Below are 14,367 nucleotides of genomic sequence, written 5' to 3' on the forward strand. Positions count from 1 at the left end.
CCTGATGAGGTGGCGGATGGTCTCCTGAGGGATCTCCTCCCAGACCTGGACTAAAGCATCCGCCAACTCAGGACAGTCTGTGGTACAACGTGGCGTTGGTGGATGGAGCGAGACATGATGTCCCAGATGTGCTCAATTGGATTCAGGTCTGGGGAACGGGCGGGTCAGTCCATAGCATCAATGCCTTCGTCTTGTAGGAACAGCTGACACACTCCAGCCACATGAGGTCTAGCATTGTCTTGCATTAGGAGGAACCCAGGGCCTACCGCACCAGCATATGGTCTCACAAGGGGTCTGAGGATCTCATCTCGGTACCTAATGGCAGTCAGGCTACCTCTGGCGAGCACATGGAGGGCTGTGCGGCCCCCCAAAGAAATGCCACCCCACACCATTACTGACCCACTGCCAAACCGGTCATGCTGGAGGATGTTGCAAGCAGCAGAACGTTCTCCTTGGCGTCTCCAGACTCTGTCACGTCTGTCACATGTGCTCAGTGAGAACCTGCTTTCATTTGTGAAGAGCACAGGGCGCCAGTGGCGAATTTGCCAATCGTGGTGTTCTCTGGCAAATGCCAAATGTCCTGCACGGTGTTGGGCTGTAAGCACAACCCCCACCTGTGGACGTCGGGCCCTCATACCACCCTCATGGAGTCTGTTTCTGATCGTTTGAGTAGACACATGCACATTTGTGGCTTGCTGGAGGTCATTTTGCAGTGCTCTGGCAGTGCTCCTTCTGTTCCTCCTTGCACAAAGGCGGAGGTAGTGGTCCTGCTGCAGGGTTGTTGCCCTCCTACGGCCTCCTCCACGTCTCCTGATGTACTGGCCTGTCTCCTGGTAGCGCCTCCATGCTCTGGACACTACGCTGACAGACACAGCAAACCTTCTTGCCACAGATCGCATTGATGTGCCATACTGGATGAGCTGCACTACCTGAGCCACTTGTGTGGGTTGTAGGGAGGTCATAGAGGCACGAGGAGGCCACACACACTACTGAGCCTCATTTTGACTTGTTTTAAGGACATTACATCAAAGTTGGATCAGTCTGTAGTGTGTTTTTCCACTTTAATTTTGAGTGTGACTCCAAATCCAGACCTCCATGGGTTAATAAATTTGATTTCCATTGATAATTTTTGTGTGATTTTGTTGTCAGCACATTTAACTATGTAAAGAACAAAGTATTTAATAAGAATATTTCATTCATTCAGATCTAGGATGTGTTATTTTAGTGTTCCATTTATTATTTTGAGCAGTGTATATAAAATAGAGATGAGCGCCGGAAATTTTTCGGGTTTTGTGTTTTGGTTTTGGGTTCGGTTCCGCGGCCGTGTTTTGGGTTCGACCGCGTTTTGGCAAAACCTCACCGAATTTTTTTTGTCGGATTCGGGTGTGTTTTGGATTCGGGTGTTTTTTTCCAAAAAACCTAAAAAACAGCTTAAATCATAGAATTTGGCGGTCATTTTGATCCCAAAGTATTATTAACCTCAAAAACCATAATTTCCACTCATTTTCAGTCTATTCTGAATACCTCACACCTCACAATATTATTTTTAGTCCTAAAATTTGCACCGAGGTCGCTGTGTGAGTAAGATAAGCGACCCTAGTGGCCGACACAAACACCGGGCCCATCTAGGAGTGGCACTGCAGTGTCACGCAGGATGGCCCTTCCAAAAAACCCTCCCCAAACAGCACATGACGCAAAGAAAAAAAGAGGCGCAATGAGGTAGCTGTGTGAGTAAGATTAGCGACCCTAGTGGCCGACACAAACACCGGGCCCATCTAGGAGTGGCACTGCAGTGTCACGCAGGATGTCCCTTCCAAAAAACCCTCCCCAAACAGCACATGACGCAAAGAAAAAAAGAGGCGCAATGAGGTAGCTGTGTGAGTAAGATAAGCGACCCTAGTGGCCGACACAAACACCGGGCCCATCTAGGAGTGTCACTGCAGTGTCACGCAGGATGTCCCTTCCAAAAAACCCTCCCCAAACAGCACATGACGCAAAGAAAAAAAGAGGCGCAATGAGGTAGCTGTGTGAGTAAGATAAGCGACCCTAGTGGCCGACACAAACACCGGGCCCATCTAGGAGTGGCACTGCAGTGTCACGCAGGATGTCCCTTCCAAAAAACCCTCCCCAAACAGCACATGACGCAAAGAAAAAGAAAAGAAAAAAGAGGTGCAAGATGGAATTGTCCTTGGGCCCTCCCACCCACCCTTATGTTGTATAAACAAAACAGGACATGCACACTTTAACCAACCCATCATTTCAGTGACAGGGTCTGCCACACGACTGTGACTGATATGACGGGTTGGTTTGGACCCCCCCCAAAAAAGAAGCAATTAATCTCTCCTTGCACAAACTGGCTCTACAGAGGCAAGATGTCCACCTCATCATCACCCTCCGATATATCACCGTGTACATCCCCCTCCTCACAGATTATCAATTCGTCCCCACTGGAATCCACCATCTCAGCTCCCTGTGTACTTTGTGGAGGCAATTGCTGCTGGTCAATGTCTCCGCGGAGGAATTGATTATAATTCATTTTAATGAACATCATCTTCTCCACATTTTCTGGATGTAACCTCGTACGCCGATTGCTGACAAGGTGAGCGGCGGCACTAAACACTCTTTCGGAGTACACACTTGTGGGAGGGCAACTTAGGTAGAATAAAGCCAGTTTGTGCAAGGGCCTCCAAATTGCCTCTTTTTCCTGCCAGTATAAGTACGGACTGTGTGACGTGCCTACTTGGATGCGGTCACTCATATAATCCTCCACCATTCTATCAATGTTGAGAGAATCATATGCAGTGACAGTAGACGACATGTCCGTAATCGTTGTCAGGTCCTTCAGTCCGGACCAGATGTCAGCATCAGCAGTCGCTCCAGACTGCCCTGCATCACCGCCAGCGGGTGGGCTCGGAATTCTGAGCCTTTTCCTCGCACCCCCAGTTGCGGGAGAATGTGAAGGAGGAGATGTTGACAGGTCGCGTTCCGCTTGACTTGACAATTTTGTCACCAGCAGGTCTTTCAACCCCAGCAGACTTGTGTCTGCCGGAAAGAGAGATCCAAGGTAGGCTTTAAATCTAGGATCGAGCACGGTGGCCAAAATGTAGTGCTCTGATTTCAACAGATTGACCACCCGTGAATCCTTGTTAAGCGAATTAAGGGCTCCATCCACAAGTCCCACATGCCTAGCGGAATCGCTCCGTGTTAGCTCCTCCTTCAATGTCTCCAGCTTCTTCTGCAAAAGCCTGATGAGGGGAATGACCTGACTCAGGCTGGCAGTGTCTGAACTGACTTCACGTGTGGCAAGTTCAAAGGGCATCAGAACCTTGCACAACGTTGAAATCATTCTCCACTGCGCTTGAGACAGGTGCATTCCACCTACTATATCGTGCTCAATTGTATAGGCTTGAATGGCCTTTTGCTGCTCCTCCAACCTCTGAAGCATATAGAGGGTTGAATTCCACCTCGTTACCACTTCTTGCTTCAGATGATGGCAGGGCAGGTTCAGTAGTTTTTGGTGGTGCTCCAGTCTTCTGTACGTGGTGCCTGTACGCCGAAAGTGTCCCGCAATTCTTCTGGCCACCGACAGCATCTCTTGCACGCCCCTGTCGTTTTTTTAAAAATTCTGCACCACCAAATTCAAGGTATGTGCAAAACATGGGACGTGCTGGAATTTGCCCATATTTAATGCACACACAATATTGCTGGCGTTGTCCGATGCCACAAATCCACAGGAGAGTCCAATTGGGGTAAGCCATTCCGCGATGATCTTCCTCAGTTGCCGTAAGAGGTTTTCAGCTGTGTGCGTATTCTGGAAAGCGGTGATACAAAGCGTAGCCTGCCTAGGAAAGAGTTGGCGTTTGCGAGATGCTGCTACTGGTGCCGCCGCTGCTGTTCTTGCGGCGGGAGTCCATACATCTACCCAGTGGGCTGTCACAGTCATATAGTCCTGACCCTGCCCTGCTCCACTTGTCCACATGTCCGTGGTTAAGTGGACATTGGGTACAACTGCATTTTTTAGGACACTGGTGAGTCTTTTTCTGACGTCCGTGTACATTCTCGGTATCGCCTGCCTAGAGAAGTGGAACCTAGATGGTATTTGGTAACGGGGGCACACTGCCTCAATAAATTTTCTAGTTCCCTGTGAACTAACGGCGGATACCGGACGCACGTCTAACACCAACATAGTTGTCAAGGCCTCAGTTATCCGCTTTGCAGCAGGATGACTGCTGTGATATTTCATCTTCCTCGCAAAGGACTGTTGAACAGTCAATTGCTTACTGGAAGTAGTACAAGTGGGCTTACGACTTCCCCTCTGGGATGACCATCGACTCCCAGCAGCAACAACAGCAGCGCCAGCAGCAGTAGGCGTTACACGCAAGGATGCATCGGAGGAATCCCAGGCAGGAGAGGACTCGTCAGAATTGCCAGTGACATTGCCTGCAGGACTATTGGCATTCCTGGGGAAGGAGGAAATTGACACTGAGGGAGTTGGTGGGGTGGTTTGCGTGAGCTTGGTTACAAGAGGAAGGGATTTACTGGTCAGTGGACTGCTTCCGCTGTCACCCAAAGTTTTTGAACTTGTCACTGACTTATTATGAATGCGCTGCAGGTGACGTATAAGGGAGGATGTTCCGAGGTGGTTAACGTCCTTACCCCTACTTATTACAGCTTGACAAAGGGAACACACGGCTTGACACCTGTTGTCCGCATTTCTGGTGAAATACTTCCACACCGAAGAGCTGATTTTTTTGGTATTTTCACCAGGCATGTCAACGGCCATATTCCTACCACGGACAACAGGTGTCTCCCCGGGTGCCTGACTTAAACAAACCACCTCACCATCAGAATCCTCCTGGTCAATTTCCTCCCCAGCGCCAGCAACACCCATATCCTCCTCATCCTGGTGTACTTCAACACTGACATCTTCAATCTGACTATCAGGAACTGGACTGCGGGTGCTCCTTCCATCACTTGCAGGGGGCGTGCAAATGGTGGAAGGCGCATGCTCTTCACGTCCAGTGTTGGGAAGGTCAGGCATCGCAACCGACACAATTGGAGTCGGACTCTCCTTGTGGATTTGGGATTTCGAAGAATGCACAGTTCTTTGCGGTGCTACTGCTTTTGCCAGCTTTAGTCTTTTCATTTTTCTAGCGAGAGGCTGAGTGCTTCCATCCTCATGTGAAGCTGAACCACTAGCCATGAACATAGGCCAGGGCCTCAGCCGTTCCTTGCCACTCCGTGTGGTAAATGGCATATTGGCAAGTTTACGCTTCTCCTCCAACAATTTTATTTTAGGTTTTGGAGTCCTTTTTTTACTGATATTTGGTGTTTTGGATTTGACATGCTCTGTACTATGACATTGGGCATCGGCCTTGGCAGACGACGTTGCTGGCATTTCATCGTCTCGGCCATGACTAGTGGCAGCAGCTTCAGCACGAGGTGGAAGTGGATCTTGATCTTTCCCTAATTTTGGAACCTCAACATTTTTGTTCTCCATATTTTAATAGGCACAACTAAAAGGCACCTCAGGTAAACAATGGAGATGGATGGATTGGATACTAGTATACAATTATGGACGGGCTGCCGAGTGCCGACACAGAGGTAGCCACAGCCGTGAACTACCGCACTGTACTGTGTCTGCTGCTAATATATAGACTGGTTGATAAAGAGATAGTATACTCGTAACTAGTATGTATGTATAAAGAAAGAAAAAAAAACCACGGTTAGGTGGTATATACAATTATGGACGGGCTGCCGAGTGCCGACACAGAGGTAGCCACAGCCGTGAACTACCGCACTGTACTGTGTCTGCTGCTAATATAGACTGGTTGATAAAGAGATAGTATACTCGTAACTAGTATGACTATAAAGAAAGAAAAAAAAACCACGGTTAGGTGGTATATACAATTATGGACGGGCTGCCGAGTGCCGACACAGAGGTAGCCACAGCCGTGAACTACCGCACTGTACTGTGTCTGCTGCTAATATATAGACTGGTTGATAAAGAGATAGTATACTCGTAACTAGTATGACTATAAAGAAAGAAAAAAAAACCACGGTTAGGTGGTATATACAATTATGGACGGGCTGCCGAGTGCCGACACAGAGGTAGCCACAGCCGTGAACTACCGCACTGTACTGTGTCTGCTGCTAATATATAGACTGGTTGATAAAGAGATATAGTATACTCGTAACTAGTATGTATGTATAAAGAAAGAAAGAAAAACCACGGTTAGGTGGTATATACAATTATGGACGGGCTGCCGAGTGCCGACACAGAGGTAGCCACAGCCGTGAACTACCACACTGTACTGTGTCTGCTGCTAATATAGACTGGTTGATAAAGAGATAGTATACTCGTAACTAGTATGACTATAAAGAAAGAAAAAAAAACCACGGTTAGGTGGTATATACAATTATGGACGGGCTGCCGAGTGCCGACACAGAGGTAGCCACAGCCGTGAACTACCGCACTGTACTGTGTCTGCTGCTAATATATAGACTGGTTGATAAAGAGATAGTATACTCGTAACTAGTATGTATGTATAAAGAAAGAAAAAAAAACCACGGTTAGGTGGTATATACAATTATGGACGGGCTGCCGAGTGCCGACACAGAGGTAGCCACAGCCGTGAACTACCACACTGTACTGTGTCTGCTGCTAATATAGACTGGTTGATAAAGAGATAGTATACTCGTAACTAGTATGTATGTATAAAGAAAGAAAAAAAAACCACGGTTAGGTGGTATATACAATTATGGACGGGCTGCCGAGTGCCGACACAGAGGTAGCCACAGCCGTGAACTACCGCACTGTACTGTGTCTGCTGCTAATATATAGACTGGTTGATAAAGAGATAGTATACTCGTAACTAGTATGTATGTATAAAGAAAGAAAAAAAAACCACGGTTAGGTGGTATATACAATTATGGACGGGCTGCCGAGTGCCGACACAGAGGTAGCCACAGCCGTGAACTACTGCACTGTACTGTGTCTGCTGCTAATATAGACTGGTTGATAAAGAGATAGTATACTCGTAACTAGTATGTATGTATAAAGAAAGAAAAAAAAAACACGGTTAGGTGGTATATACAATTATGGACGGGCTGCCGAGTGCCGACACAGAGGTAGCCACAGCCGTGAACTACCGCACTGTACTGTGTCTGCTGCTAATATAGACTGGTTGATAAAGAGATAGTATACTCGTAACTAGTATGACTATAAAGAAAGAAAAAAAAACCACGGTTAGGTGGTATATACAATTATGGACGGGCTGCCGAGTGCCGACACAGAGGTAGCCACAGCCGTGAACTACCGCACTGTACTGTGTCTGCTGCTAATATAGACTGGTTGATAAAGAGATAGTATACTACTAATATTATATATACTGGTGGTCAGGTCACTGGTCACTAGTCACACTGGCAGTGGCACTCCTGCAGCAAAAGTGTGCACTGTTTAATTTTAATATTATATTATGTACTCCTGGCTCCTGCTATAATCTATAACTGGCACTGCAGTGCTCCCCAGTCTCCCCCACAATTATAAGCTGTGTGAGCTGAGCACAGTCAGATATATATATACATTGATGCAGCACACTGGGCTGAGCAGTGCACACAGATATGGTATGTGACTGAGTCACTGTGTGTATCGTTTTTTTCAGGCAGAGAACGGATATATTAAATAAAACAAACAACTGCACTGTCTGGTGGTCACTGTGGTCGTCAGTCACTAAACTCTGCACTCTCTTCTACAGTATCACAGCCTCAGGTCAATCTCTCTCTCTCTCTCTCTCTCTACCCTAATCTAAATGGAGAGGACACCAGCCACGTCCTCTCCCTATCAATCTCAATGCACGTGTGAAAATGGCGGCGACGCGCGGCTCCTTATATAGAATCCGAGTCTCGCGATAGAATCCGAGCCTCGCGAGAATCCGACAGCGTCATGATGACGTTCGGGCGCGCTCGGGTTAACCGAGCAAGGCGGGAAGATCCGAGTCGCTCGGACCCGTGAAAAAAAACATGAAGTTCGGGCGGGTTCGGATTCAGAGAAACCGAACCCGCTCATCTCTAATATAAAAGGCAAAAAAGGAGATTGACTCACTGATTAACTTATCAAAAAATCTATTAAACTACAAGGCCTACAATCTTGAAACTTTGCTGGCATAACCCGTGTTGCTGGCTGGTGTAAAAGGGTCGAGTTGGAATAGTCCGGGTCGAGTGACCCGGAGTGAGTCCGGGTCGAGTGACCCGGACATAACGTGTGCTAATACCACTACCTCCGCCATATCGTAGTTTCATACATTTACCCCATAATGTGGTCATAAAAAAATGAACACACACACACCCAATGGAACATGACACAAACACACCCCACCCCCAAAGTAAGTGAAACATACAGACACACCCTCCCCCCCCCGTGAACCATAACAGACACACACCCTCCCCCCCACAGTGAAACAATACACGCAGATTCCCAGTGAAACATGACACACTCTCCCCCCACCCAGTAAAATATGTCAAACATAGACCCCCATGTGAAACATGACACCCCCCTCCCCGCCAGTGAGACATGACACAGACCCCAGTGAAATATACACCCCCCCCTCTACCAATGAAATATGACAGACCCTTAGTAAACCCCCTCCCGTGAAACACACACACCCTCCCCACCAGTGAAACATGACAGACCCCCTCCCCACGAGTGAAGCACACACACACTCCCCACTTGTGAAACATGACAGACCCCGAGTAAAACACACACACACACCCTCCACCCCCAGTGAAACATGACTGATCCCTAGTGAAACACCCCCACCCCCACCAGTGAAACATGACAGACCACTAGTGAAACACCCCCACCCCCACCAGTGAAACATGACAGACCCCGAGTAAAACACACACACACACCCTCCACCCCCAGTGAAACATGACTGACCCCTAGTGAAACACCCCCACCCCCACCAGTGAAACATGACAGACCACTAGTGAAACACCCCCACCCCCACCAGTGAAACATGACTGACCCCTAGTGAAACACCCCCACCCCCACCAGTGAAACATGACAGACCACTAGTGAAACACCCCCACCCCCACCAGTGAAACATGACTGACCCCTAGTGAAACACACACACCCCCACCAGTGAAACATGACAGACCCCTAGTGAAACACCCCCACCCCCACCAGTGAAACATGACAGACCACTAGTGAAACACCCCCACCCCCACCAGTGAAACATGACAGACCCCTAGTGAAACACCCCCACCCCCACCAGTGAAACATGACAGACCCCTAGTGAAACACTCCCACCAGTGAAACACAAACACACACCACCCTCCCCTGCGTTAGGCATTTCCCACACACACACACCACACACATCTCTCCCTACCACCAGTAAAACAAACAGCATCAGCCCAGAGCCTCACCTGGCCAGCAGGAAAAGAAAGCCACCCGCACCTGGCACACACCACGGACATTTGTTCGCTGGCACATGATCTGGCCAGCTCTGTTGCAAAGCACCACTGGGAGTTCTGCCTGGGAGGAGCTGCATGCTGCTTCTGCAGCTAGCTCCCCCTACTGTACGTTCAGCCAGCCTCTCTGCAATAGGAGGCACTGCTGCTGGATGCTGCTGGCAGCCTCAGAGGCTTCGTGAAAACAAAAAATAAATAAATAAATCGGTGCGCTGCAGTGATGGATCGGCGGCCAGGGGGGGTTTCTAGGTACTCGGAACCCCCCCCCCCCTGCGTGCGCGTGTGGTTCCTGCATAACTCCGGAATGCCTGCAGCAATTTACACCAAACTTGGTACACATATGACTTACAATCTGGGAACAAACAGGGGTAACACACTCCTAGCATCCCTAGAGGGGGACAGCAGCACAGAGTATATCAGGAGACAGCATAACTCTGGAATGCTTAGACCAATTTACACCAAACTTGGTACACCTATGACTGGGCACAAACACTGTGTGGGTAAGACACCCCTAGGGGTGAGGCAGCAGCACAGAGTATTTCAGCATACAGCATAACTCCGGAATGCCTGGACCAATTTACAACACACTTGGTACACATATGACTTACAATCTGAGAACAAACACTGTGGGGGTAAGACACCCCAAGCACCACTAGGGGTGGGACAGCAGCACAGACTATTTCAGGAGACAGAATAACTCCAGAATGCCTGGAATAATTTACACCAAACTTGGTACACATATAATTTACAATCTGAGAACAAACACTGTGTGGGTAAAACACCATAATGCAGGATTGGTGTTGTCATTTTGAGTAATAACTTCCACGGGTTGTGTATTCCACCCTCACAGGTACTAGGTGAGGCAGCTATCTAGGGCGCACTGCGCAGACAGCCATCTAGAGTGCAGCTGCTGGAGGGGGCTGTACATCTCTCAGCATCATTTGCTGCGTGTAATGCACAGGGACACAGAGGTGTATATTTACTAAGGTGTGAGGTTTTTTTAGAAGCGGAGATGTCGCCCATAGCAACCAATCAGATTCTTGCTATTTTCTTCTAGAATCAGCTAGATAAATATTAAGTGTAATCTGATTAGTTGCTATGGCCAACATCTCCACTTCAAAAAAACTCACACCTTAGTAAATACACCCCTCACAGAGAGCTCCACAGTGGCACAGGTCACTGCCGGGAGCCGGTCCGGCATTGTGGCGTCCGTACCGTTCTGCCTTTCACCCAATCCCGGGCAGACTCGCCAGGAACACATCGATGCATGCAATTTGCAGGCAATAACCCTCAAGATTTTCTTTCATCAATCTCATCTGGAATATTCTCTGGGCTGAATTGATGAAATGTTATGTGGTAAACTATTATTATTATTATAGTCAAAACGCAAGTAAGAACAAAAAAAACAGGGCACACAAGCACAGATGCACTGTAGGCTGGCTGGTGTAGTGGCTGAACTCCTTTTACCAGTGCAGAGAAGGGAAGGAAGGGGGGGGGGGGAGCAGCCGAGAGGGCCCCCCCTCCATCCCGAGTATACCTATACTTATGGTCAGAACCATATTCCCAGTGATATCTTCGGGAAGATGGCACCCACACATTAACATACCCTCCAATTGTACCTTTTTAATAGGTACAGTACCTTTTTTTATGGTCTGTACCTATTTTTGGCTCTCCAAACTTCCATTGAAAGTATAGGAAAAGGGGCGTGGCCACGCTCCCATTACCCGTGACCACGCCCCTTTTTATAATTTGTACCGATTTTTGTGTGTAAAATGTTGGAGGGTATGCATTAAAAGCAGAGTCTTTGCTCTCTAGTGCGCTGGCTGAGGAGGAAGGACCGGCTTCTCGCTAGCAAGGTAGGAGGCGGGTGTCCTCCAACGCGCCCTCCTGGATTAGAATGACACCCCCTGTGGAGCGCTGAATGACCCTGCAATTATTATTTTACACTAGGTGATTCATTGCGCCCTACGGACGCTCTTCACACCGTCGTAAGGGGCTACGTCCCCTCAACCCTTGCACACCCTTGTGGCGTGCAATATTTTTATTATATGGGGTATTACATCCAATCATAATTGTGTCAGTGGTTAAATATTGCACGGACAAAGGGCGTGCAATGGTTAAGGGGTTGAAGCCCCTTGCAACGGCGTGAACAGCGCACGCAGGGCCTGGTGAATCACCTAGTAGGTGCTGTGGTTGGCGGAGTGGCGGGTGCGGGGAAGATGCGGATGGGACTCTGGGGTGCCGCGGGAGGGGCGGTTGCAGTGGTGCCGCAGGTGGGGGAGGGGCTGGAGTGGGGGTGCCACAGGTGGGGGAGGGTGCGTAGGTGCCACGGGTGGTGGTCCGGAGCCACTGCGGGTGGGGGAGGAGCAGTTGCGGAGCTAGATGGGAGTAAGGGGCGGAGCTACACGGGACCATGCTGCAGTAGGAGGATGAGCTGCTACAGCTTTGGCCAGCCAGACTTCATTAGATAAGGGTCTGGAAAGAGAGTGAGTGTGTGTGTATATATACAGTGTCTGTGTATACTGTATATATGTGTGACTGTGTATGTGTGTAATGTATGTACAGTATGTATGTGTGTGTGTTTGTATATATATGTGTCTGGTGTGTGTGTGTGTGTGTATGTGTATGTGTGACTGCTGCATAATGTGTGTAAGCGTCACTGGTACCGGGGGCATTATGTGTGTAAGCAACACTGGTACAGGGGGCGTTACGTGTGTAAGCGGCACTGGTACAGGGGGCGTTACGTGTGTAAGCGGCACTGGTACAGAGGGCATTATATGTGTAAGCGGTACTGGTAGAGGGGGCATTACGTGTGTAAGCGTCACTGGTACAGGGGGCGTTATGTGTGTAAGCGTCACTGGTACAGGGGGGCGTTTTGTGTGTAAGCGTCACTGGTACAGGGGGCGTTACGTGTGTAAGCGTCACTGGTACAGGGGGCGTTACATGTGTAAGCGGCACTGGTATAGAGGGCGTTACGTGTGTAAGCGTCACTGCTACAGGGGGCATTACATGTGTAAGCATCACTGGTACAGGTGGGCGTTACATGTGTAAGCATCACTGGTACAGGGGGCGTTACGTGTCTAAGCGGCACTGGTACAGAGGGCGTTATGTGTGTAAGCGTCACTGGTACAGGGGGGCGTGACATGTGTAAGCGTCACTGGTTCAGGGGGCATTACATGTGTAAGCGTCTCTGGTACAGGGGGGCATTACATGTGTAAGTGTCTCTACTACAGGGGTCATTATGTGCGCTGTGCGTTTGTAAAGTATGCGAGGGTGCAAATTTATAGTTTGCAGGGGGGCGGCGAACACTCTAGCACTTGCCCTGACTGCACACCCACTGCACTGCACAGCACTGTCACCTTTTACATTGATTAAGCGTCCATACATTACCCTCCGCGATATCACCCTCTCTATCCGCTACATTAGCCATCTCGGGGCTTCCAGGCCGGCAGGCCAGGTGCTGTGCTGTGTTGCGGAGTCAGGGCCTCTGGGCGCGGCTGTGGCTGAGAGGCACTTCTGTGACATCACACGCAGAGGAGGCTCTGGGGCTCAGAGAGTATGCGGCGCAGGGAGGGCTATGAAAGCCTTCCGCTGCGCCGCTTTCATACACATCTATGCCGGTGGCCGCAGCAGCTTTTGTTCCACCTTCGGCGTGGCTAGGGAGTGGGGTTTGTTGATGCCGGAGGGGGCAGGTGGACTGGCAGCAAGACATTGGTGGTCATTCTGAGTTGATCGCTCGCTAGCAGTTTTTAGCAGCCGTACAAACGCTATGCCGCCGCCCACTGGAAGTGTATTTTAGCTTAGCAGAAGTGCGAACGAAGGGATCGGAGAGTGGGTACAAAAATATTTTGTGCAGTTTCAGAGTAGCTTCAGACCTACTCAGCGCTTGTGATCACTTCAGACCATTCAGTTCCTGATTAGACGTCATGAACACGCCCTGCGTTTGCCCAGCCACTGCTGGGTTTTTCCGAACACTCCCTGAAAACGGTCAGTTGACACCCATAAACGCCCTCTTCCTGTTAATCACTCTGCGGCTGCCTGTGCGACTGAAAAGCATCGCTAGACCCTATGTAAAACTACATCGTTCGTTGTAATAGTACGCCGCACGTGCACATTGCGCTGCATACGTATGCGCAGAAGTGCAGAGTTTTTGTCTGATCGATGCACAGCGAACGAATGCAGCTAGCGATCAACTTGGAATGACCCCCATAGGACGCTGCAGTAAAATAATGTTTTTCCCTCCTATCTACAGCGCAGAGACTTGCTGCAGATGCAGTGGCATACCCCATACCTCAAAACATTGAAGTAGAAGAAGGAGTGACATTTTGGCGTGCGAAGCGCGCCCGCGACCGAAAAGGGGGCGTGGCCTATATAGAAGGGGCGTGGCTTCACGGGAGGGCCCGCAATCGCGAGTCACGCCCCCATTTTCGTCACTGAGGGGGCATGGCCAGCGCTCTGTGAGCTGCTGGCATGCCCCCTCTCCCTCTAACTCACTGGAATAGACGCTGTGCGCGTGCGCACAGCGTCTATTTACCGCTGCTCTGCTCTCAACTGAGCAGAGCAGTGAGTGATCAGGAGCCTCCCAACTGCCCTCCCCCCACCGCGGGAGGGACAGCGGGACAGACCCAAAAAAACAGGACTGTCCAGCGAAAATCGGGACAGTTGGGAGGTATGCATACCCTCCAGCTGCACCTTTTTGGCAGGTACAGTCCCTTTTTTTTAATGGTCTGTACCGATTTCTGGCTCTCCAAGCTTCCATTGAAAGTATATGAAAAGGGGCGTGGCCACGCTGCTGTACCCGTGGCCACGCCCCCTTTTTGAATGTGTATCAATGTTTATGTGTAAATTGTTGGGGGGTATGATGCTGCAGATGCAGAGGGCCTATTTTGGGGTGTG

The sequence above is a fragment of the Pseudophryne corroboree genome, chromosome 4, assembly GCF_028390025.1.
Source record: "Pseudophryne corroboree isolate aPseCor3 chromosome 4, aPseCor3.hap2, whole genome shotgun sequence".
NCBI classification, from domain to species: domain Eukaryota; kingdom Metazoa; phylum Chordata; class Amphibia; order Anura; family Myobatrachidae; genus Pseudophryne; species Pseudophryne corroboree.